Source organism: Gracilinanus agilis, chromosome 2 (assembly GCF_016433145.1).
Source record: "Gracilinanus agilis isolate LMUSP501 chromosome 2, AgileGrace, whole genome shotgun sequence".
In the NCBI taxonomy this organism is placed as follows: domain Eukaryota; kingdom Metazoa; phylum Chordata; class Mammalia; order Didelphimorphia; family Didelphidae; genus Gracilinanus; species Gracilinanus agilis.
Window position 1 is genome coordinate 548,464,376 of NC_058131.1, and position 27,591 is coordinate 548,491,966.

Genomic DNA, 27,591 nt, shown 5'->3' on the forward strand with positions numbered 1-27,591 from the left:
TAGTATTTATCTTGGAAGATAGAATACCAAATTTTGTATAACATTTTTTTAATTTTTAAAAATAAAATTCCTCTTTCTATATCTTCATGCTCTTTTTTTAAAAAAGCAATATATAGGAATGCCAATGATCTATATGGATATATTTTATATTGAACAACTTTGGTAAATTTATTTTAGTTCACTCTTTAGGACTTTCTAGATATCATCTGCAAAAAGTAATGGTTTTGTTTCCTTTTTGCCAGTGTTTTAATACTATTATAGTTAACATTTTTAGTACATGTTAAATAGTAGTAGTGATATTAGACATCTTACTTTAGCCTCTATTAGAAAGGTCTCTAACTTTTGTCCATTACATATTATCTTGTTCTTAGATATATACTCTATTAAGGATCCATTCTAAAGTTGTTTCAGCATCTATTGGTGTAATTATATGGTTTTTATTTTTTATGTTACTAATATGCTTCATTATCTTTATAATCTCTCTTTATTGAATCAACTTTCCTTTCTTTATATACATCAAACTTAGTCACAATTTACAATTTTTATAATGTGTCATTATAACCTGTTGCTAATATTTTATTTAAAACTACTGTGTCAATGTTGTGAACATTGTTCTATAGTTTTCCTTCTCTTTGTCTCTTCTTTGGTTTAAGAATCAAGACTTTTTTATGTCATAGAAAAAGATTGAAAGAGCATTAAGACTATTAAAATTAATTGTTCTTCAAATATTTGATAGGATTAACTTGTAATTTCTTTTCTTGAATTCTTTTCTTTTTTGAGATTACTAATGAAATTTTTCTAATATTGGATTGTTTAAATAATCTTTTCTTTTGTTATTCCAGGCAGTTTATATTTTTATAAGTATTCATCCATCTCTCAAAAGTTATTAGTTAATAAATGAATAAATAAGTTATTTGTTAATAAATAATTAGACAAAATGGTTTTTGATAATTTCTTTTCATTGTTATTAATTCTCCTTTTTCATTTATAATGTAATTTGGTTTTCCTCTCTTTTAAAAATCAGATTACATAACAGTTAATCTATTTTATATTAGTTTTTTTCTGCATCAGCCCATTTATCTATCCAATGAGTTATTTTTATTTTAATTTCATGTTTGATTTTCAGTATTTCTTTTTTTTCAGTTGGAAGAGTTTTGTTGTTCTAAATTTTTTTTAGCTACATTCCAAATTTATTGAATTATTATTTCTTTTGGTGATGAAAAGATTTAAAGATATAGGCTTTCCTTTAAGGACTACTTTATCTAGATCTCATAAGTATTGGTATGTTTTCTTGCTATTATCAAGTTCCTTAAAGACATTTTATATTGTTTCTATAATTTGTTCTTCAACATACCAGTTCTTCAAGATTAAATTATTTAATCTCCAATTAATTTTAATTCTTTCTTCACAAGTCCTTTCTTAAATATAATATATGGCACTGTGATTAATAAATAAACGTTTCTGATTTTTTGTACTTTCTATGAAGATTTTATGCCTTAGTAGTCATTTTTTGGTAAAATTGTCTACGTAGATGAGAAGCATGAAAAGTGCTTTGTTCTCATTCAGTTTTTCCAATCCAATCCAGTAAACAATTATTAAGTACCTCCTATGTGTCAAGCAATGTGTGACATAATGAAATTACGCTGAAAAAGACAGACAGTCCCTGACTTCAAGTTGGTTATGATCTAATGGAGGTAGATGACACACAGAAGGAGGCAGGAAACTGAGGTGGGGGAGACAGGGTATCTGGCTAGAGGCAAGCATCATGAAATCTCAAAATCAAGTTTTTGCCCTCTCTAAAGTAAAGTGTTTGGAGGAATTTGGAACTCCACACTCCAGCCCACCAGAGGGCAGAGAAGGTTGATATAGTGTCAATCAAGTTTGAGTTAAGAGCATAAGGATGAGATCAGAGGTAATAGGCTTGGCCTGGAAGGTGCATGTCGTTCCTTGAAGCAGAAACCAGGCAGAGCCACACATACATAGTGGAGTGAGGGAGTGAGAGTACCAGAAATTTATCATCTATAATTTTTCTAAAATTCTTTTAAGGTCCTTAACTTTTTTCTTTTTTTGTTAGGTTTGTTCAGTTCTAAAATGAAAACATTAAGGTATCCACTGTTATAATTTTACTATATATTTACTGTATATTTCCCCCTATAATTTGATTAATTTTTAAACCACTTTGATGTTATACTATTTGAAATACATACATATATATATATATTTATATATATATATATATAGAGAGAGAGAGAGAGAGAGAGAATTGGTATTGACTCATTATCTAATTATGACTCAATATCTAATAATTAATAGTGCCTTTAAGCACAATGCAGCTTCCCTATTATCTATGGTTACTATAGCCTTATCTGAAATTAGGGACAGCTAATGGTGTAGTGGGTAGACCACTAGGTCTGGAGTCAGGAAGAATTGAGTTCAAAGGTGGCCTCAGACACTTACTAGCTGTGTGACCCTGGGCGAATCACTTAATCCTGTCTGCCTCTCATCTATAGAATGAGCTGGAGAGGAAATGGCAAACTATTCCAATATCTTTGCCAAGAACACTCCAAATGGGGTCATTAAGAGTTGAACATGACTGAAACAACTGAATGAATATTTAAAATTATGATTGTTAATTCTTTTTTAAAGTTAAAATGAACCATAATAGATTTTACTCTAACCTCTCATTTTAACTCTACATGAATCTTTAGATTGTTCAAGTATGTTTTTTGTTAACTTGTTGTTGATGATTTCTGTTTCCTTTACACTTTCTACTATCAACTGCCATTTAATGGGTGAGTTCCTTGTACTTATATTCACAATTAAGACTGTTAATTGTGTATTTCTTTCTATGCTGTCCAGTTGTATTGTTTAATCTTTTTGTCCTCCCCTCCCATATAAGAAGATCATAAAAGAGGAATTTTCCTTAAGCTTGTGATTTGCAAATGAAAAGGCCTGTTTTAGTTCTGCTGACCATCTTCTTTCTTATCCCTCCCATAATCCAAAGTTTTTAATCTTTTTCTTTTCCTTTTTCCTTTTTTCTTCACACTCCTCTTCCAATGTTGAAATTTATAATTTATGGCTATTCTTTTATATATTTTACCCTTCTGTTTATTTTTTATTTAAAAAAAATTTCAACCTCTGAGAGGTAGGTTGCAAACAAGGCACCCTTGGGATAGCCCCATAGGGTGAGGATGGGAAGGGGGTGGCTTTCCTGGACTTCATTCCTCAGTCTTCTGAGGTCCTGTGGTCTAATGACTTAGCTGCTCACCTTTGACCATCACCATCGCTAGAAAAGAGCAAATTAGATCAACAGGGGAAGTACAGACCAGATGGATTTGTTTCCATTCCCTAAAGAGCCACTCAAAACATTTCTTAGTAGCTTCTTGACTGTGGTCTCAGGTCATACTCTTGCCAGTGCTTTAGGGAACATCACAGTTCTGGACCAGGGAGTGGGGCAGAATCTTCCAAATCCATCTGAGCATCTCAAGAAGTGGGAATGAGGTGTAGTCGCTAGGGCCTTGGTTGAGGGTGAGAGGTTGAGATTTCGATGGCAATGGGCAGGGAGCCAGACTGCCCTCAGAAGGGGGAGAGATGGTCTCTGAAAGTTCTTTAGTAGGGAATCAGAGCAGGTAACAAGGACCGTTCAGGCAAAGAAGCATTTAGAGAGGAAGCTTAGTATTTCAAAGAGCACCTTAGTTTTAACCCTTTGCTTGTGAGCCTCAAAGCCAAGTCTAGTCCCAAATGAGAGTCTTGGGACTGGCTGAGAAAGGGAGCCTGGCTAATAGAGTCAGTTAAGTAAATGGGTCCTGTCCATCCAGGCCCCGCAGCACTCTTCTATTTATACTCTATTTCCTTTTATCTCCCTGTATGATCCCATTTTGATTGTTTTAAACCCTTACCTTCTGTCTTAGTATGAATTCTAAGACAGAAAAGCAGCAAGTGCTAGGCAATAGGAATTAGATCACTTGTCCAGGGTCACACAGCTAGAAAGTGTCTAAATTCAGATTCGAACCCAGATCTTCCCACTATTTTCATCTGAGTTTAATATATTTCTCTACCAAAATCTGTTTATGTAATTTTGTTCAAGCTTCCTTTATCCCATTCCTATATAAGTGAAGTTTGTGTGATCATGGTTCTCTCTACCCCTTCCTCCATGTTTGAATATTTATCTTATGCACTTTTATTATACAAGATGCTGATGTCTCTCCTTTTTCTCCTTTCGACCTCTCCAATATAATCCCCAGTACTTCTAATTTCTGTTTTCTAAGACCATCAAAACAGAATTAAGTCACCCCTCCATAACCTTTGACTGTCTTAGTCACCTTTCTGTATGATCCTTGAAAATACTGGATTCTGAGAGGACATTTGTTTCTTATTTCTTCTTTAGCATATAAATAATCATATCCCTGTAGTAGTTTCTTTGTGTGGACCTTTTCATGTTTCTCCTGACTGCTACACTTCCATTTTATAGTCTAGTATATATAGGCAGTGCTGACATTTTTATCCGCAATGTTTGAAAATCCTTTAATTGACTAAAGTTCTAATAATTTTCTTTATCTCACTTCCCCTTAGGATTATGAGCTTTGTCATATAGGCTACTCTTGTGGAAGAATTTATAGCTGATTATCTTTGTTTTTGTTGTTAATTATCCGGTGTATTTTTAGAGTTTTATTGGGATAAACATCCTTTAGAACCCAATATGCCATCATCTTCCTCCCACAGTATCATTCCTCTTGCAGTCCTTTTGATAACTTTTCTCATAACTTTTGACCACTTAACCACTTAAAAATAGAGGAATATTCATTTTACTGTGGCCTTCCCTGAATCTAGCTACTCCATGCTCTCAAGCTGCTTTTTTTCCTATGATCTGACTATTCACTGATAAAACGTTGTTAGAGATTTAATGGGCTATCCTTACCAGAATAACTGAATCTTGAAAATGAATCTCAGCAAGAGAGAATGAGGGTCATTAGAAATTTTATATAGCATTTGGGATTGAGAATCAAAGGTGTGGAACTTGGAGCTGAGGCTTAAAGAGCTAGGATGCTGCTTTCATGGTATGTTCAGATTCAGGTTTAAAACACACACATACACTAATTCAGACTTTCAGTCTAAAGATAAAATAGAAAAAGGTAAAAACCATTCAGTAAGCATTAAAACAAAACAAAACAAAACATTATCTTCGGGCTTAGAATCAATACTAAGTATGGGCTCCAAGACTGAAGAGTAGTAAGGGCTAGGCAATTGGGGTCAAGTGACTTGCTCAGGGTCACACAGCTAGGAAGTATCTAAGGTCAGATTGAAACCCAGGCCTGGCTCTCTATCCATTGAGCCACCTTCTTATCCCTCAACAAGCATCTTTAAAATGACTACTGTGTGCTATGCCCCAGGCTTACCAAGACAAAGAATGAAACAGTCTCTCCTCTCAAGGAATTTATTGTACACTCAGAATGAACATAAAGGGAAAAAATACAAAGTAGTTAAATACAAGGTATTTTGAGCGGGAGGGCCCTAGCAGTGTGAAGCTGGCAGGGATCTGGAGAGATTTCCTGCAGAAGATAGTGTTTGAGCTACATCTTAAAAGAAGAAGAAGACTAAAAAGATGGTGGTGAAGAGGGAGCCCCTGACTAGAATGAGGAAGAGTCTGGCCAAAGACACTGCGGAGCAGAGAGAAGTCTGTTCTGGCTGGATTGCAATGTCTATGGTGAGGGCCAGCAGGAGTTAATACCCAACGAGGTTGGACATTTAGGTAGGGGCTAGAGTGTGAAGGGTTTTAGAAGCGAAAGGACTTTGTATTTTATCTTAAAGAAAACAGGGAGTTACTGGAGTTGGCTGAGGATGAGACCTGGGGAAAAAAATACTTTTATAGGTATGTGGAAGATGGACTTGTGTCAGGAGAGACGTAAGGAAGGGAATTCAATTAGGAGGCTTTTGTAATATTGTTAGAGACTGGTCAGGAAAGCCTGAACTAGATGTAGAAGAGGGAATGGTATTAGATGTGGTGACTCAGTGGAATAAGAGTCAGGCTTGGAGGTCGGAAGTTCTGGGATCAAATCTGGCCTCAGACTCTTTCTAGCAGTATGCCTCTAGGCAAGTCACCTAACCCCCATTGCTTATCCATGGCCACTCTTCTGCCTTGGAACCAATACACAGTATTGATCCTAAGAAGGAAGGTAAGGGTTTAAAAAAAAGAGAGAGAGATTAGAAACTATTTCTGAAAAAATGAAATTTTCCTCCACCTTTTTGATGATTGATAACTACTTCCTCTGCTGAAGTTTGTAGTCTGATGCCACATTGTAAGTAGGAGGTGATCCTGGACTTTTAATGGCTGTGCCTGTAGAACACAAGATATGGCAAGTGAAGAATTTAGGGGGCACAATGACACAGGAAGATCAGCTATTCAGACTAACTCTATAGGTAACGTCAGGGAACCAGTAGTTCAATATTTGTTCCAACATCCATCAAGATGGCTGAAGCATGCATTGTGGAGTTCTTTGAGATTAGTTAGATGTCAAAGATGTCAAGGTCATCCACTATATCCCAGCCATCACCAGTGATTCTGATTTTTGACTTGCCATTGGACTTTAATGACTCTGGAATAGACAATGAGGCTGATGACTTCATGCAACTCTGCCTCATTTAAATTCAATTTATGGGCAAGTCAAGCCAATACCTCACAAGGTCATAGGTCCTCTTCCAACCTATCCTCATAACAACCCTGGGAGGTAGGTGCTATAATTATCCCCATTTTATAGTTGATGAAACTGAGGTAGACTGAAGTTAAGTGGCTAACCTAGGATAATAGAGTTAATCTTGGGCTGAATTTGAATTCAAGTCTTTCTGACTTCAGGCCCAGAGTGCCCGCTAGTTGTCCAAAGGAACTTGGGAGTAGAGGCTCCTTTAAAAATCTGCCTAAGGGGGGCAGCTGGGTAGCTCAGTGGATTGAGAGCCAGGCCTACAGACGTGGAGGTCCACGGTTCAAATCCGGCCTCAGACACTTCCCAGCTGTGTGACCCTGGGCAAGTCACTTGACCCCCATTGCCTACCCTTACCACTCTTTTACCTATAAGTCAATACACAGAAGTTAAGGGTTTAAAAAAAATCTGCCTAAAGAACCCTAATAATGTTCTTTTCAGCACCTCCCAGAGCCTACCTGAACAGGTATGATGCTATAATTTTTCTCAGGAAATTTTCCATTTTGTACAAAGTTCTGGCTTGGTGTTCTCATGCCACTAGCTTTTCTCAATTTTGGAAAGCCCTGATGCGAAAGCAGGTTCATAGTAGCCAACCTCTTGAGATGACTATCCATCTTTCATTTCCAAACTGCTCCTTTTTTAGGTCTTCAGGTTAGATATCGTTTAGTCACTGCTAGGCATCTTCCTTTCTACCAACTCTTACTACTGGTTAACAGAATTGTTTTCCCAGAATACCTACCTTTTGTTTCTTTACCTTTTCAATTCATTTTTAAGCATAAAGAGGAAACACACACATATGTATACTTATTTGTATTAAATATATGCATATATATGTGTGTATATATATATATATTGAATCAGTTTGCCTTCATGGTTTGCTTCTTTAGTAGCTCATTTTTGGAGGAAGAGGTCATTTAACAACACAATCAACTTATTTAGAGCAAGGCTAGATTATGTGAAGGTCTCACTTATAAGAAGAATGGTATGCAAAAGAAAATTGCCCTGTAAATATAAAAATGTAAATCAAATGAAAATGTGATATTAAGTCATTGTTGAAACCATCACTACCATCTATTAGACAGCAATATATAGTCCGAGCAATCTCTTCACCATGCAGACAATAAAATACATGGATAAAAAAAATTCAAAAGGTCAAGTACATTTTATTTCCTTTTCTCATTCAGGTTGGGTAAATGAAAGGCTGTTTGAATGGAAAGTTATTAAGATCAAACTCTTTCAGAGGGGATAGAAAACCATGGGAAGAAGTGCATAGCCTATTTAACTGTGAATATTTTCATCCCAGAGTGTCTTGTGGGTAAGTAGATAAGGTGATCATCTATTTCCTGGCATCCTAGAAGTTTCTCCTGACCCCAAATATCTTATCCTCTAAGAGTAGTGTAATGGAATTAGACAGTGGTATTCTGACAAATGCTTAACAATTGACTCTCTTAAAAAAAAAAAGAAGAAGAAGAAAACTGGACCCATAACACACTTTTTAATTTACTCTGCAATGAACAGACACATAAATCTATACAATCATCACAACAATAACTCTTATTGTCAGTTGTTATATCTTATTGTCATCAACGTACATGGTGATAGCTGTCCATTTATCCATCTCTTTTATCTGATCCTTATACTCTGTTGTAGAAATTCACTAATCTTGCTAGTATGGAATAGGAATAGGGATGAGATTTGTGATTCCATTGGCATAGAAAATCTAGGTGAGGGTACTCTTTATGGGCAATGCAGGTCAGCATCTTCTTTGCATCTTACAGGTTCAAAGAGCTGTCTAAGGAAGTAGTTTTCAAAATTTTGGGTCTCATCATCCATGATCTTAAAAATTATTGAGGATCAGTTTTTTGTTTATATGGGTCATATCTATCGATATTTACCATATTAGAAAGTAAAACCTCTTAGTATTACTATGATGAAAATAGTTTTGACTTCACAGACCTTCTGAAAGGTTCTTGGGGAATCCTTGGAAATCCTTGTGATGACACTTTGAGAATTCCTGGACTAAAGCACTGAGAGATTAAATAATTTTCCCAGGGTCACACAGCTAAAATTATGTTGAAGGTGAGAGTTGATCCAGTTTTCTAGCCTTTCAGGTCAGTACTCTATTCCATATTCCTTTTGGATCTTCAAGCTAAAATGATAGCATGTAAATTAAATTGGATCTGAATGGGTTTCTGAGAGGTTCTGTGTTGAGTAGGGTGATGATCTCAACAGATCACCAATAAGTGGACTTTGTGACTGATTTTGGCTGCTCAGATACCATTATATTTTATTTCTTCATTCTCTGGTGTGTCCTAGACAGGTGAAGTTACAACTATTTGCAATCATTCTGGATGCCTCACTATCTCTGATCCCACAATATCCAAGCTGTTGCCAAGTCCTGCCAATTTTAACCTTTGCAAAATCTCTCATCCCTTTTCTCCTCAAACACAACCACCTCTAGTACATGCTCTCATTATCTTGCATTTGGATCATTGTACCTGTTGGTGAGTCTGCCTGCCTCAAGTATCTCCCTATTCCAACACATCCTTCAGTCAGCCACTAAAGTGATTTTCCTAAAATTCAGATCTAATCTTGTCACATTTGACTTCCACTCAGTAAACTCCAGTGGTTTCCTATTGCCTCCAGGAGCAAATGCAAAATATTCTATTTGTGATTCAAATCTCCTCTTTATTCCTTTGCTACTTTTCCAGTCTTCTTACACCTTCCTCCCCAACAGGTACTCTGCAGCTTAGTGACTGATCTCCTGGCTTTTTCATGAACAAGAGACTCCATTTCTTAGCTCTGGGCATTTTGTCTGGCTTTCCCTCCTCTGCTTGGACTATTAACCCCTCTTTACATCATTTATAGTTTCTTTTAAGGCTTCCTTTAAGTCTCTACTAAAATCCTACCTTCTACAGGAAGCCTTCCCCAACCCCTCTTAGTTCTAGTGCTTTCCTTCTTTTCATTTCTATTCATCATGTACATAAGCTTGCTTTGTATAGATTTGTTTGCATGTCGTCTCCATCTTTATATTGTAAGCTCCTTCAGAGCAAGTACTGTCTTTTGCCTTTTTTTTGTATCCCCAGCACTAAACATCATGCCAAATACATAATGGGGATTTTAATAAATGTTTACTGATTGACTGATTCCAGAAAATGATAGGATATTGTATTGGCTACTTTTTCTGGCATTTATTTTAAGGGTAGAAGGATTGAAAGGTCACTATTTACCTTGAAAAGCCAATGGCCCTGTTCAGACCTAGTTTTTGTCCTACAGTGAGCCTGTATAAGAGAATAATAAATGTTTTTAAGTAGTAGGAAAACATCAGTTTCCTGGAAATCTTATACTTTATAGGAAACGTTGATAAACTACATCTGTGAAATCAAATCAATACTTTCATTTTGTATTTATAATTTTCCTTCCCTATTTCTTGCTTAAATGGATATTTTTCATCCAGGGAGAAGATTTGTATTTTCCAAGTTCATCAACTCCTACTCAGTTCCCACTTGAAGATATAGGGCCATGATGGAGATGTCATAATCAATGTAATCTATTACTCATGTGATGCCACATGTAGTTTGGGGGACAGAATGAGTGCTGGAAGCAAATGAATACGTAAAAATCAGAAATTCTCATCTCACATACACTTGCCTTATTAAGAGAGACAGATATAAAGAGAGATGGGGAGACAAAAGGGTCTGTGTGAACAAGAGTTGTTTCTCAGTTGTTTTTCAGAAGTGAACATCAAGTCCCCTCAAATGAAATACTTGAGAAAAGATTGCCTCTTTGTAATAGACCTTTAAAGCTGGGTTATTAGGTTAAAGGAGAAGTGAGTACAAAATTTGGCAAAATTCTCTTGAAGGTATTCTGGGGGACAGAAGGGTTGTTAAGAAGAGGCAAGATAGGGAACCTCCCAGGCATAGCACACAGTGACAGGGGCCCAAAAAGGGATACTCTTTAATATCACTTTTTATAAATGTACATATTGTTAATGCCAAAAAAGCCCCAACTCTTTATAGCACAAAGTTATTTATTTGTAATTAGACAAGTACCATGTGTTCTAATAAAGGCTGAAAACCATTGTAGCTGGTGACACATAGGAGCCATTTAAAAAAATTTTTTGTCTGAGAAAGATGAGTTTATTTTTGTTTTGTGAGAGGTTGGAGGAGGGAGATAATTAGGGTGGGAAAAAGTGGGGAAAGATGTCATCATAATAGTTAAACAATCGGTGAAATTCTTTTTCCTTAAACTGATACAGTGAAAAGAGCACAAAATTTGGAGTTATGGGACCTTGGTTCAAATCCCAACACTGCCATACCTGCCACCTGTGTGGCCTTTGGTAAATCACTTGACTTTTATGGGCCTCAATTTCATCATCTGTAAAATGAAAGACTTAAACTAGATGATTGATCCTTCTAGCTATGCTTCTGAAAAATTCTGTACAAATTAAGATTCTTATTATGGTAGTGAGTTTCAAAATAGATTTTCCTGGTATTTTCTATCTCCCCAAATATCTAATAACTACCACAACAATGAGAAACCATGTGAGAACAAGACCAAATACACATCACTCCTGCCATACTATTGTTAGAGTTGTGCTAAAGACACTTTAATGGGTCTGCAGAAAATAAGCCTTCATCTCAGTACTTTTATTTTATTCAATTATAAAAGTGGTCATTTTGCCCATCAATACAATAATTCACAGAATCTTAAACATAAAAGAATAATAACAAGATGACAATTTGTCCCACGATCATTTTTGTACTTGATGTAACTTGAAGAACATCTTCATCATCTTCAGAATGACATTTATTTAGCACTTTCAGTGTGTAAAACATTTTATATGCGTTATCTCTTTTACTCTCTGTAAATGCTTAATACCAGCTTATGAACTTGTGACTCCAAGTTAGTAGCATCCTCATTTTACTGATAAATAAAATTTGAGAAAGGTTAAGTGACCTTCCCTTGGTCATAGAGTTATTAAGTGTCAGAGGGATCTAAATCTGACTTCAGGTCTTGCACTCTCTCCACTATATCAAACTGCATCTCATAGTGTTCTGTGTGTAGTTGCTACTTAAAAATTTGCATTGAATATAATCATTTTCTGAGACTTAAAAGTGACTTTTAAATAAATCTTTGCTAATAAACGTGTTGTGAAGAAAAGCATAAGCATTTATAAAGCACCTATTATGTATTAGGAATATTATCACAGCAACCCTACAATGTTCTATTATTATCCACATTCTGCAGTTGAGGGAACTGAAGCAAATGGAGATTAAGAGACTTTCCCAAGATCAAACAGCTATTAAATGTCTGAAAGTGGATTGGAATTTGGGTTTTTCTTACTCCAGGCCTAGTCCTCTATCCTTTGAGCCATGTAGCTGCCTAATATAGTAGAGGAGAAAAGATAATGGACATGAAATTGGAAAAGCTTGGTTTGAATTTGGAGTTTACTCCTTACTATGAGGAGTCTCACTCCTCAATTAATGGGGATACAGCCTTTTACTTTGAGCCTCCGAAGAACCTTTGTCTCTAAAATGAGGATATAACATTTCTTATCCTGCTGATCTCACAGAGTGATTGTGACTATCAGTGAAATGAGGAATGTGAAAATATGTGTTTATACACTTTAATTTGGACCAGTCCTGGGATTTCATTAGGAAATTCCATCTGCCAGTACAGACCATCATCTACTCTGCAAATTAGAGCCTTAAAAAGCTACCTGGAGTTAGAGCTCTGTCCCAGGCTAGGGAGAGCTGATTTTCCCAGGTTTCTCATAGCCTTCATCAAGATAGAACTCTGAACTCTAGTTTTCTTGATGCAAGTATGCCTTGATATCCATTACTTCATCATGACTCAATTATGCAAACTTATGCTACTATTATAATCCAAAAGATACTCTTCTGCTTACTAAATACTCAGGACAGGAGTGTAATTGGGGAAAGAGGTACAGGGTGATAAAGAGAAATAACAAGAGGGATCTGCTTTGGACATTGTCTATGAAGAACTACTATTCCTCCTAATTGTGTATTTATAATAGGTATATCCTCTTTTTTCTGTTAGGAGAATCTGTCTTCTATATGCTTAATGTAAATGTAGATGGTTTTAATGTTAATGGATGACCATGAAGAGAAAAAGAAAAGGTTTGGAATAATAGGGGAGTAAACAACTTAATATTGATATGAAAAGAACTAAGACAATAAAAAAGAGTGAAGAAGGAAAAGAAACTGATGAAAAAAAACTAGAACTGGAGCAAGAAGCCATGGAAAAACTGACCTTTTCCATCCTATCTTGCTATACACTCAGTAACCTCTAACTTTGACTCACCAGAAGGAGTCAATAGTTCCTCTGATTATATATCAATATCACTATGCCAATCAATCAATTAACAAACATTTATTAAGTGTTTACTATAAGTCAAGCACTATGCCAGATGTTGTGCTGGGCATGTCACAAATTCATAGAGCAACATATATCCCAATAGATCTTCCATGCTGCAAATCAAAATCCTTCCATGCTTCAAAACTAGATATCATAGCAGCAAGATCTGCAAAGTACCTTAGAAATCATATCATCCAGCCACCCCCACTTTATAGAAGAGGAAACTAAGGTTCAGAGCTCTAATATTATTTGTCTAAAGTCACATAAGCAACAAGTAATAGATTTGGGATTCAAATCTAGATCTTCAGACTTTTAATTCCGGAATTTGGATTCATCAAAATTACTTCCTACTGTGGCACCTGAATTACTTGGGATAAGCAATACTTTCTGTAAAATTTCATTTTGTGACAGCAATGGCCATGCATATGAGCTTCTATTGACATTAAACTGACTTAGCGCATTGGACCTTGACCAGGCAAAAGCAAATTGAATGCATTTCTCCATATTTAATTAGTTCTTTGACAATTGAGTGCCACATTTTTTCTCATACAACCAAGTTGCTCTTTTTTATTGTTTTCAATTCTGTGGTTTTAAGAATGGATACTGCTAAAAGGAAATGAATAAAAGAACACACTTCAGTGAGTGTTAGAGATAATGCAATGTTTCAAGGATCATTCAATTCAAGTCCATAATGAGGTAGGATCACTTGCACCAAAGTTTAAATGAAAGTGAGGTTGAAAATGAAAACCAAAACCAATGACTGACAAATTATTACTTCGAAATAACCTAATTTAAAAAGTAGGCAAAGACCTTCAGAGGGACCTGACAGCTGGAAGGGTTAGTAGTGAATCCTCTACAGTACATTGGATTATGGACTGATAAAAATCAATTTGATTGGTATTGCCCCAGTACCCCTGGATGCATATATTCCAAGGCTAATAAACTATATACTGATCATTACTCCCCCTCCCCACATTGTCTTGCTGGACTGGCAAGTTAAGTTCCTTACATCACTGCCCTGCAATGCTTACTCATTATAAGGCAATTTAGAAAATACTATCATTACACTGTTCACAACCATCTTCACCTATGGATAACAGTTTCCTAAACTCTATATAAGATGAACACTGAGGGATTCTGGGACTTTGAACAAAACATGAAAGTCACTTGTGTATTGCTCTTGTCTAGGAACCAGGAGCAATGGGGTCTATCTACATGCTGAGACTATTCCCAGTTGGCATTGGTTCTTCTTTTTCTCTTGTGAGTAGTAATAAAATTTTAATTATTATTCTTGTGTGGCTCTGCTGTTCTTCATCCTAACTTTCTTGCCTTGCAATATACTTCTTAAAATTGGAAGAACAGCAAGAAGACCAGTAAAAAAAATCAGCTGTAAACTGTTATAAGAAGGAAAAATAAAAGCTTGTCATAGACAAGTCAGGACATAAACGGGAATGCTAAAGAACAGGAAGAGGTAATTTTTATTGATGAAATTTTTTCTTTTTTTTTTTTTGCTTTTTTTAAACATTTATTAATATTTATTTTTTAGAAAAATTAACATGGTTACATAATTCATGCTCTTTCCCCTTCACCCCCCGAGCTCCACCCCCCACCATGGCTGATGCATGTTTCCACTGCTTTTAACATGTGTCATTGATCAAGACCTATTTCCAAATTGTTGATAGTTGCATTGGTGTGGTAGTTTTGAGTCTACATCCCCAATCATGTCCGCCTCAACCCATGTGTTTAAGCAGTTGTTTTTCTTCTGTTTCCACTCCTGTAGTTCTTCCTCTGAATGTGGGTAGTGTTCTTTTGATGACATTTTTTCATTTAAGTTTATACCAAAAACTGTTGTCAGAAATCTAGATGAACTGAACCTATGAGATCTGAATATATTAATCAGATTATAAAATATCCATATAAAAATATGTTTGGGGGATCTTTTATTTAGTGGGCCTGGAAATCTCATGCCCTTTGTAGGAATAATGAATAAACATGCTTATAAAGGAGAAATAAAGGCTTCAGAATTATAGATTCTAAAAGGAGACACCATATACAAGAAAACCCTATACCATGCCATATATTACAAATGGTTAAGATATTTATTCTAAGGATAGAGATAAATGCACATTATCTGGGTCATAATCAAGACTAGAACTGGAAAGTCCAAAGTCACAAAATTTGTTCCTAGAAGAGTGGAAATGAAAGCTTATACTCTGCTTTAGGAAGAAGGTATATTATTGGTTTGCATTAATTCAGTAATGGCCTATAGTCTGTAGGATAAAATACAAATTCTTTAGCCAGGCATATATTCACAATAAATTTCAAACCCAATATTTAATGACAATCTCTGACAATATTTCACATGGCTCTCCCTAGAAAATGGAGCACACACTCCATTAAGGTCTGAGTCATTCTGTGATTCAGCAACCTGCTCAAAGCCATAGTTTAGAGAGGTCAAAAAATAATAAGCCATCCAAAGGACATATTAACTCAAAACAAAAAAAGTTTAATCAAGCATCATAGTAAAATAAAATAAATTCCAAGAAACTATTCTCCTCTTGCACACATGACTACAGTCTCTCAAAACTTACCTTACCGTCAGTGGGAAAGGGTATACGCACAGAGTGTAGGCATAACTAGGGAAACAGAAGGAGCCTACAGAGTCTGGGAATTCATATGGTCATGAGTACTCATCTGCATGAGGACACACACAATTTGTGGTTGGATCAATTCTTATCTCTAACACTAGCAAGATGCTGAAATTCTCTGGTGATGTCATCATTTGTTCTCTGCTCCTCTCTGTTGAGTATCATGTCTCCATTCTCCAACACATTCACTCTTCTAGGCATTTCTATTGGTCTCATGATTGACAAGCTTTACTCTGCTACTATTTGTTGAATTTCAGCTTTCCAGGACTGTCTGCTGCTCTAAGGTGCCACCTATTGAAGTGAAACAAAGTCTAGAAATTCCCTCCTTGACGAGGGAAGCTGGCACTCTGAGTGCGAAATTAAAGCTGAATGCTCTAGACTAATATGAAATCTTTTTTTTTCTTTTTTTTTTAAATTCTCTGTGCCTGATGCTGGCCAAAGACCCTTGGCTGTGGACAATTATCTGACTTGAAGTTAAACAATTCTCTTGTAACTCTCATTGAATGAATATGTCTCTTCAAAACACATTTTGAATACTGTTCCCATCCCACATTTCCACAGGAACTGTGTGTGATGCTATGCTATCTATAATGAGCAATCAAATAAAGCTTGGAGTATGTGTGTGATGTCTTGGTAGGTGGGTGTGTGCTAAAATGTCTCATGTGTCCTGGAGTCTCTCATACAATTATATTAGTATAAAGAAGTTATGATGATGAATCTGGTCAGATTCCATATTGTACAGTATAGCAGAATGGGAAATTAATGAACTTTCTATAGTCTTTACAAAGAAAGAGATGACACAGAATGGAAGAACAAGTAGGACTGTAACATGGGGCACAGATAAAAATGTTGTGACTACCATAGCTTCATAACATTATTCAGCAAATGCCACAGCTTTGAGTAGCCTGACCTGACTATAGGTCCCATCTTGAGTATGTGAACCATCTCATTTTAGTTGCTTCTGTCACATTCACTTCCTCTCTTATTTTGTACCTGTACATCTCACTGGTCTCATCACTTAATCTCCTTTATTGGCTGAGTTGATTTAATAGACATATCTAAGGACCACTATAGGCCAACCATCTTTTTCTGGCCCTCAGCAAGGGATCCAGTATTTTTATCTTCTCAGGTATATGAATTATTGTTTCTACTTGGATCTTGCTTCCCTTGAAGGTAGAAACCAAAAACAACACACTATCACAAAAATTTAAAGAACAAACAATATTTTTACAATATTCTAAACTCCAAAATAATTGGGCAAGGTTAATTCTACCATGTTCTGCAATTTTCAGTTGGGTCCAACTCTTTGTAATCTCATTTGGGATTTTCTTGGCAAAGATACTGGAGGGGTTTACCATTTCCTTCTCCAGATCTTTTTATAGATGAAGAAACTAAGGCTAACAGGATTAATGGACTTACCCATGGTCACAACAGAAAATAAGTGTCTGAGATGAGATTTGAACTCAGAAAGATGAGTCTTCTTGACTTTAGCCCTGGCAGTCTATCCACTGTGCCATCTAGCTGCCCCAAATTCTACCATACAAGGGAACTTAGTAAACTTAAAAAAAGTTTTTTTTTTTAACTTAGCTGTCTTGAGGCAGATAGGTGGCCTAGTAGATAGAGTGCCAAGTCTAGAGATAGGAAATCCTGGGTCCAAATATAGCTTCAGAAACTTCCTAGTTGTGTGACCCTGTACAAATCACTTAATCCCAATCGCTTAGCCCTTACCACTCTTCTGCCTTGGAATAGAACTATTCTAAGATAGAAGGTAAGGGTTTAAAAAAATTTAGCAGTCCTAAGGAAATATCTATACAGTTATTGTCACATTGTCTGATGGAAAGCATAGGCCATTGATGGTGAACCTTTTAGAGATGGAGTGCCAGGCCCCAGCTCTCACTTTGCACCCCCCAGACCGAGTGCCATGCCTGTCCTTCCCCAGTGACCACCCCTCTCCCCATCAAGGGTTGAGAACCTCCCCCACACACACACACAGGGGAGGGAGAAAGCATTTCTACTGGGCTGCTGGACAGAGGGGCAGAGGGGCTGGTGAGGTGAGAAATGTCCTCAGCAAGTGTAGAGACCAGGAAGGGTGTGGCCTGAGCACTCTACTCCCCTCCAGCTCTGCTGCCTGTGAGCCACCCACCTTATCCACTATGAGCTCCCACTGGCTGCTGGGTAGAGGGGTGGAGGATGTGAAAAAAATGTCATCAGGCACAATGGAGAGGAAGAGGGGAGAAGCTCTGCCCGAGTCCCTCTGTTTTTCTAGTAACAAACTCTGGAGAGTGGAGAGGTAGAAGGGAGAGCGACCATATGCCCACAGAGAGCACTCTGCATGCCATCTTTGGCACCTGTGCCATAGTTCACCATCACTGGCATGGGCAATGATTTTATTTTGAAAATGTAAGTGAATCTGGTATCATCTTGTAATATTAAGTACATTTAAAAACTTTATTATTGGAATATTAATTTCCTAATGATATGGCAAGTATTACTTTCAGTATGATAGATTTTTAATTCCATGAAATGTCCACAAAATTTACTTGAGGGCCCCCCTTTTTGCCCCCAACTTTTAAAGCGAGTGTAACTGGCTTAACTTCTTCCATATTTGGGGTTTCTCCATGTGCTTTAGCTTTCTTGCCAAAGATTAAGTATACTTGTATAGGCTTTTTTGCCTACAGTTTTGAAATTTTTCTACTGAGTATGCTCTATCCCTTTCACTGCATTATTATGGCTTATAAGTATTATTATATATAATATTACATAATTATAATCCTTTATCTGTATATGGTGATTTATACCTTTCAAAACCCTTTTGCATATATTTTCTCACTCATTGTTACAGCCGCTACATAAATAGCTATGAATTTAAAATGGAATTTCCATTCTGTCCACATGGCTTGCCTTTAACAATGGCCCATGTTTTTCTTACTTTCCAAAGACTTAATTTTAATGAATCCTGAGTTCCGGATGCCTATGGAAATGACTGACAGTGAAGGACAGATTACCAACACTCAATGGCACTCTCGTTCTAAATTTAGAGATTGTCCTTAGATTCCCTCAAATTGAATCATAACCTTATAATTAATATTTCCCATCCTTATTCCCTGTGTGAAATTGCTAATCCCAGTATCATTTCACAGTGTTTGTAACCATTTGCTCCTTATAGATTGGATGTGGCCATATGTGAACTGGGAGTATTCTTGGTAAATTAAAAAACAAAAGTCACAAAGACATACAAACTGCATCTACACATGCACAAAGTGAATTATATATATAAAAACAAAACAAATCCTAAACATTTTAGGCAGGTGTCACTCCCCCTTCCCTATCCTCACCACTTACACAAATCCAGATTCTTTGTTTTGCAAAATTTTAAAGGAGCCTTCTTTTTTTAAATGTGGAAGAAGAAATAGGGAACATCCAAGTGGATAGGTATGCTTATATCCAGATGGGACGATAGCAAAAGACACTTTCAAAAGTGACCAATATGAAAGGTGATCCTCAGAGTTCCCCACTGGTGCTAATACACTAAGACACACAGGGTTAAATTTTGTTAATTGCCAGAAGACTTTCTAGGGTAGTCTTTTTTTTAATGAAAAGTATGGTTATGATAGAAAGACTGCTTATAGCAATCAGGAAGCTTTGATTCAGACACTGAATCTACCATTAAGTAGCTCTGAGATGTGTAGGGTTGAGCTCAGTTTGCTCATCTGTAAAATGAACAAGCTGGACTTGATTAAGCACTAAAAATCCTCTTCTCATTCTCACATTCTGTGATTTTTAACCAGATTTAGGTTCAGAGAGAAAAAAAACAGAAAACAAAAACTAGTTTGAAAGAAATTTTGTGCCATTTTCAAATGCCAGGCAGCTCAATCAAAGTCCCATTTTCTGTTTCCATCTTGTGCTTGGGGAGAAAGAAATGAAACTCTCATTCTCTGCTCTCATTTTTCATTCTCTCTTCTCTTCTTTTTATCTAACTAAAACAAGAGGGGGAAATGTATAACCCCCACCCCACTCCTGAATTCCAGCCACTCTACTCTACTAACAAAAAAACTACTGCTTTAAGTCTTGCTCACAGTTTCTCCTATATGATTTTAACATATATATATATACACACACAATCCCTTGGTAGCTGACCATCATGGCCTAATTAAGTGCTCTTACATGCCTGTTTAAAATTGCAAAACATAGATATTTGACAACTGACCTACTTGTTTGTGCCTAAGAAGAAGATGGAAGAAGTCTGACAGTTATTTTTTTTTTATCTCTTGTACTAAATTACAACTTCAGGGCTTCATCATGCTGTGGAAGTGATTCTAGGTTTTCAAAGTCTATGCCAATGGAATACAAGATCTGGTAAGTTCTATTGTGATTATAGTAATAACACTAATAGCTAGTATTTAAATGGTGCTTTATGGTTTGCAAAGCACTTTCCTAATATTATCTCATTTGATCCTCTTAACCTCGGGAGGTAGGTGCTATTATAATTTCCATTTTACAGAGGAGGAAACTCAGACAGCACAGATTAAGTGACTTGCCTGGGGTCACACAGCTAGTATGTATCTAAGGCTTGATTTGAACTCAGGCCTTTTTGACTACAGATCTAATATTCTATCCACTGTGCCATCTAGCTACATCCAAAGCAAGAAACATGTAATATGTAGAAGAAACAAGCATTGGGTATGAAATTAGAGGAAATGGTTTCAAGTTTTGGGTTTGCCACTTACTATATAACAATTATTCTCTGTGCCTCACCTGCACAGAAGGGGATCTGCAAGAAGAAGTATACCTCTCAGATTCCAAGGAAAGTACCACATGATGGTGAATTATTATTGTTATGATTATGATGAAGTTTGGTCAACAGGAGATTGATTAATCTTTGGTCAATGAAGATAAAGAACATATGTATATATAGAAAGATCCACATCAATAGAATCATAGTTCTTTTAAAATATTGATGTACGGGGGGCAGCTGGGTAGCTCAGTGAATTGAGAGTCAGGCCTAGAGATGGGAGGTCTTGGTTTCAAATCTGGCCTAAGACGCTTCCCAGCTGTGTGACCCTGGGCAAGTCACTTGACCCCCATTGCCCACCCTTTCCACTCTTCCACCTAGGAGCCAATACACAGAAGTTAAGGGTTTAAAAAAATATATCGATGTATGTTTTTCCTGAAAAAATACATTTTGGATGAACTGAAAACAAAAACAAAACTGAGTCCAGATCACTAGTAGAACTAATACAGATGCAAAGCACTTACATAATTTGGTTTCCATTTGATTACTACAATGGCCCCGTGACTTCTAAGTGTCATAACTTCTGATAGAGAAATTTCTGAAAGAATAAAGGCTATGAAGGTATTGTCAAGGTATTGCTATCTTTGTAACATATTCATTCATTCATTTAATAAGAATTTATTGAGTGCTTTCTATATACTAGACAAATACAAAGACAAAAATGAAACAATCCCTATCCTCAAAGAGTTTGAAATGTGATTGGACACAGAATCATTGATGCCTTTCAGTGTTCTCTCTTCTTAAGACTTTGGGTTGCTTTGAAGGCTGTCCTGACCCAAAAGATTTCCCAAAGGCCACATACCACATGGAGAATGCAAACACAGACACACAAAGAAAGCCACTCAGAGACACCCCAGCTCTCCATACACTCTGCACTTTCATGAAAGGATCTCATCTTGTTCTCCCTCTCCCTTACTCTGTGGACTGCAAGCTTTTGAAGCTGCAATATAATGGTGCAGATTTAAAAAAAACAAAACAACAACTAACCAATCTACTAGCTCACTAATTCTACCTCTGGCTAATTGCATCTGCTGAGTGTAGACAGCTTCAAAGTAGGAGAGTGGCCTGGGCAGTGCCCTACTCCACAGATAGCTGGCCCAATCTCCTTAAAACATTCCCTACAAAGGTTTACATATTGCTCTTCTACTCAGAGAAATATATGTCTCTGATGCCAATTGAAGATGATGTTGTAGTTGTTTTTTCTTTAAAAAAATGTTTTTAAACCCTTACCTTCCATCTTAGAATCAACACTAAGTATTGGTTCTAAAGCAGAAGAGCAGTAAGAGCTAAGCAATGGGGGTTAAGTGACTTTCCCAGGGTCACATAGCTAGGAAGTGTCTGAGGCCAGATTTGAACCTAGGATCTCCCATTTCTTGACCTGGCTCTCAACACACTGAGACACCCAGCTGCCCCTTTTCCTTTTTTTTTTTTTTTTAAGAAGAGAGGACATCACTCGTGATTTGCATTTGAATTGGATTTTAATGAAGTAGAGTGGGTACAAAATCATGAACCACATTCTCTTTCCAAAGTCATCAAAATCTGGTGGCAGGACAAAAGTCAAGATGACTGGAGACAGCCAAGAATGCAGTAGGATGATGGTGGTATCTTTGATGTATTACCAAGTTCTAAGCATTCCACACTTGTTTTGGCTGCCTTCATAGCCATTGCAACAAATTCCTCTCATCCGCCATTTTGCTGAGCAGAGCCATCATGTAGCACACCTCTGTAGATCACCACCATATTTAAAGCCTGTCCATTACTCTTCATCCAGCTTAGCCCCTCTTCTGGGATGGTTATACTGGGTTTTATGGCACATGTTATAGCTTTTGGAGGCACTGATGAGTGGGGTAAAAGGTGGATACCAGGGGTGGATAAGCAGCCTCCAAAAGGCTTCACAGGTCCTCACACCACTGAGCTGGTCTTCCCTGAACACCTCAGACACCTGCAGGGGGAATGTGGGTAGGGACAGCTACTATGTGCAATGCACTGTGCTAGACCATGAGAATTCATAGACAGAAAGGAAAAATGATCACTGCCCTGAAGGGGCTACATTCTGCTCTTAGCAGATAACCTAGTGGACTTGGTGGACATGCTTGTCCAGCTCAATGATGACTTAGAAAAAATAAGGGGGGGAGATCTTTAGAGCAAGAAGAGTGAAGGGTTTCAGTGGACAAGCAAGAGAAGCAAGAACCCACACAATTCAGGGTCCCAGAAGGTAATGTTAGCATTCTAGTACTGGTGAGAGGGAGTGACTAGTGCTTCTGGCAAGGGTCAGAGCAATAGAAAGGAGTCCTTAGTAAGGCAGGAGATACTAAAAAGTAGGCCTATAAAGTGATCAGAAGATATCAGAGTATGGCTGGCCTCAGGGAGTGATCCTTAGTGCCTGTAACCATTTGTTAGATTATTTGTAGTTCTTTGTTGTTTCAGGCATGTCCAACTCTTCCTGCCCCGTTTGGGGTCTTCTTGGCAAGGCTACTAAAGTGGTTTGCCATCTCCTTCTCCAGCCCACTTGACAGATGAGGAAACTGAGGCAGAGTTAAGTGACTTGCCCAGGGTAACACAGATAGTATCTAAGGCTAGATTTGAACTCAGAAAGATGAGTCTTCCTGATTCTAGACCTGGCAGTCTTCCACTGTTCCACATAGCTGCTTTTATTTGCAACTCTACTTCAATACAAATGAAACATTTAAAAAATTCCTTTTATTCCAATAGCCACCTACCTGTTTGATTGCAGGAGAGATAAGTAGCTTGTGTTTCCTGCCAGGCATTTCTGCTGCAATATCGAGCCCTCTTTATCAGAGTCCTGCCATCATTTCTTCAGCTCCCTGAATTTGTGGTTGGCAACTTCAGCTTCTTATGGCTCTTTTGAATTTTGTTTACTGTGGTCTGGAGGATGTTGGTCAGGCTGGGAGGGTTCTAATTTCACAATCTGATGTTAACTGCAGTGAATAGATAGCATGGATGAAACTACTCACCCATGAGATGGCAGCTAGGCGGTATAGTGGAGAGAGCAGTGGATCTGGATTTAGGAAGATCTGAGTTCACAAATAACCCCAGGCATTTTCCAGCTGTGCGAACCTAGGCAAACTCTAATTTGTAAGAGTCTCAGTTTCCTCATTTCCCCCTTCCCCCAGCAATGATGTGAGAATAAATGAGACATCTGTAAAACATTTTACAAACCTTAAGATACATGTAAATGATGATAATAATTATTATTACTTAAGAATTCTGTTGAAGATGGGATTCCTAATATTGCTCTAGCCCAGAATAGATTGACTAACTCTAGCTTAGTTTACTTTTTAAAAAATTAATTTTTAGCAAGCAAAAATCAATTTTTCCTCCATCTCAGCAGTAAATGAAAATGGGAAGTGAGGAGAGTGAGAGATAGAAAGATAGAAACGGAGAGAAAGGCAGAGAGAGGCACACAAAGACAAGAGAGAGAACCCTTCTAACAAATATGTATAGCGAAGAAAGACAAATTTCCACATTGGCCATGTTCAGAAGATATATGTCTTATTCTGTACCCTGAATTTATCGCCTCTTTTTCAGGAGGTGGGCAGCATGTTCATTATTAAGTTCTCTGGAATTGCAGCCGGTCATTGTGTTGATCAGAATTCTCAAGTTTTTTCAAAGTTGTGAGTCTTTAAGATATTGTTGTTATTGTATAAATTGCATTCCTTGTTCTTCTCACTTCACTCTGTACCTTCCCAGGTTCCTCTGAAACCATCCCTTTCATCATTTCATATGGTTCAATTGCATTTCATTCCATTCATATGCCATAGTTCATTGAGCCATTCTCCAATTGATAGGCATCCTTTTAGTTTTCAACTCTCCACTACTAGAAAAAAGCTGCTATAAACATTTCTTGTACATGTGGGCTTTCCCTCTTTTTCTTTGTTCTCTTAGGCATATAGGCTTAGTAGCAGTGTTGGGTGAAAGGGCATGAACAGTTCAATGATTCGAGAATATTGTTCTCATTTCTTTCCAGAATGGCTGTAACAATTCCTGTCAACAAGCTCCACCAACCGTGTGTTAATATATGTGTTTTCCTGCAGTTGCTTCAACATTTGTCCTTTTTCAATGAAATAGAACCTCAGACAAGTTTGACTTAGTTTGGACACATAGCCATGGAACTGGGTCAGAATTGTACTTGTCATTCAGAAGCTAGGGGCCAAAGATATATTGACTTAGGTATTTACTTAGCTGTATTTCCTTCTCATTTAAGCTACCTGTAAAGATTGCACAGTGAACCTGAGTCTTATCCCTTTGATTTAGTATTATGGAGGACTTACCAGTAAGTTCTGGAGGGGAAGAGAGGAAGAGGGGAGAAGATAAATGCTTGAGTAGACATGGAAGAGTGGATGACTTTTGTTCATCTTAAATTATGTTATATGACCTGAGGAAGGTCACTATGTGCGGTGAAAAAAGAAGACTGGTAACAGCTACATTGTCAAAGCATAATTTCATTGGCCAAGGTGAGGCCAATGGTTACAACTAATCAGTGAGGAACTTTGATTAATGCTGCTGGCTGGGTTTTATTTTTTTAATCAGGTAACTAGAAAAAGACAAGTTCACTGAATTTTAAGCCATCAGAAAAGTTAGCCATTTCCTTGTCAGGTCCATCATGCCCTTTCAAATACCCTGCTTCTGCACTGTCATTTCCCCAGTCTCCTAGTCAGTGCATTTCTGGATGTTTGCTGATGAACATTTCAGATGACATTTATGTAATCTGGTTTCTTACAGATGTATCTAGGGATTTAAAACATGAAAATTGTGCTCTGCCTTACTTAATGACCAGTTATTTATTGACAAGATTAATCAACACTTTCAGGGCTTCCCAGACACAAATATCTCCATTGTCAGTGATATAGTAATTTCATGGGAAATATTTGAGTTATTCATTAGGGTACATCATTACCTCCTCAGAAACACAAAATTCATTCTAAACAATCTTCCCTAGAAAATCACGTTAAATTGGCAGGACAGGAATACATCTTAAGAGGAAGCAAACTGAAGTTAAATGGAGCTCATCAATAGTTAATTCTTTTTTCTAAAGGAATAATAGATACCTATATGAGGGATGATACAGGTTAACTCAGAGCTATCACCACTGATGAATCTGGTGCATTCCAATAAACCCATAGTTAAGAATTTGAAAATATATCGAGGCCATTAAGATTGTGTTTATGGGTGCCAGCAAAACACGGCCCTCTTAGACTTGAACACAGACTCCAAGTCATTCATCCACCAGTTTAAATCCCACATGAATTAATTATAAATAGGAAATAGTTTTCTAAACATCTCATAAAACTCCAGAATCTTTGACACAAAAGAAAAGAGAGTAAAAGCCAATATTTAATTCTAACCTATTGACTGACAGATAATGTACCTTGGGCTGACCAAAGTTCATTAAAAAAATATATGTTTTCCTTTTGTCATCAGCTTTATCGATCTACTCTCCTAAATCCAAAAATAATTGGTGTTGGTTTGGAAGATATGAAGGAAAATTGCTGATTTTGTAGAATTTAAAGGAGTTTGGTAAAAGTTGTTTCCTATGACCTCCATTTGACTCCTTCAGGCAAAATTGGGGTATATGTACTTCTTTCTCATGACCAACTCTGGATAATCTTTCTGTGTTTATGGGGCAGCCCAAACACTAAATGTAGACTGGCAGAGAGGAACACATATTATTATATTATACTATGTACATTCTTATAAAAAGGAAAGAAAATAGGATTTATAAATTATAAAGCTAGGGACTTTGATTTCAATTCTTGGAATTGAATCTACAATCTATTATTAAATAGATGGTGAATAAGCACCTAGGAAAGGAAGTAGTGATCATAATTAATAAATCAGTCAAAAAGATTAACCTCTTGTCCTTTTTGTGAAGATTGGCCTAGTGATAGGCTAACTAGCCCTAACTGATAGAAACTCTGGGAAGTTCCTATGTACTGAATACTGGTTGAGACAGTTTCATTTAGGCAAAGTATACAAAGATATACTGATCATAATCAGCTTTGTAACCTTGCCTACTCCAGGTATGCAAGTTAGCAAACTTTCCTAATACCCTGGTTGATAAAACAGGGTGGGTGGGCCTCAGGCCAGATCACCTGCTGACTAACCATCCCAGAAGCCCTCCTCCCACTTATTCACTGTGAATTTGCCCAGTAATAACAGTCATATGTAAGAGCAAAGGCTTCCTGCTTAGACTATGTATCCCACCGCATCCCACCATATGCCTGATTCACTGTCCTTGACCTTATATAAATTTATCAAAAGGGAATCAACCAACTTTCTTGAATCTTTCCTAATATTGCCTTGACATGGCATAGATAGCAATGGATTCAGGAGGCTATCTGCTGGTTCTTTCTCATTCTTAATATGTAAATGGATCATCTTTTTTCTTTTATTACATTTTTCTGATGGCTTCCTTTTTGCTGCTTCTCCTGCATAATTCCTCATTTACAGGGTGTTACAACCTGCTCATATCTGTCATGTCCCTCTCCATTGCCTTTTGGATTATCTTCACCTTCAGTTTTTTGGCGACTGTAATGTATACCATGCCTTGAAATCATATATCACTAGATGAATATAGATGTGATTCTTTGGAGGAAATTCACTCTGAACTCCATTTTCTCGATGGCTGTGTGGGATTTTACATTCTGGTGACCTCCAACAGTGTGAACGTTCACTGGGCAGGTAGACTTTGACATGCCAAAATTTTTTTTAAAAGAGAAATAAAGAAAGAGAAAAGTGGACATAGTATTTATATTGTAACAATAATGACCTCACATATCTCACAGATTTGCATTGTGGGAGCCACACAGGTTTGGACCATGTGCAAAGATACAGCTATATGGCCAGAAAATATTTAAAAATATAGACGGAACTATAGACAATGAGTCTGGCAAAGGTAGAAGAGAAATAGTCCACAATTCGGGTTCTAATTTGGTCAAAATGTTCGAGATTTGCTTGAATTTATAAGGTGTTGTATAAGAAGGAGTTGTAAGACTGCTTGTCAGTAAGACATCCCAACATTTGGGCTTGAATTTAAATTCATTGTGGCCTCCTG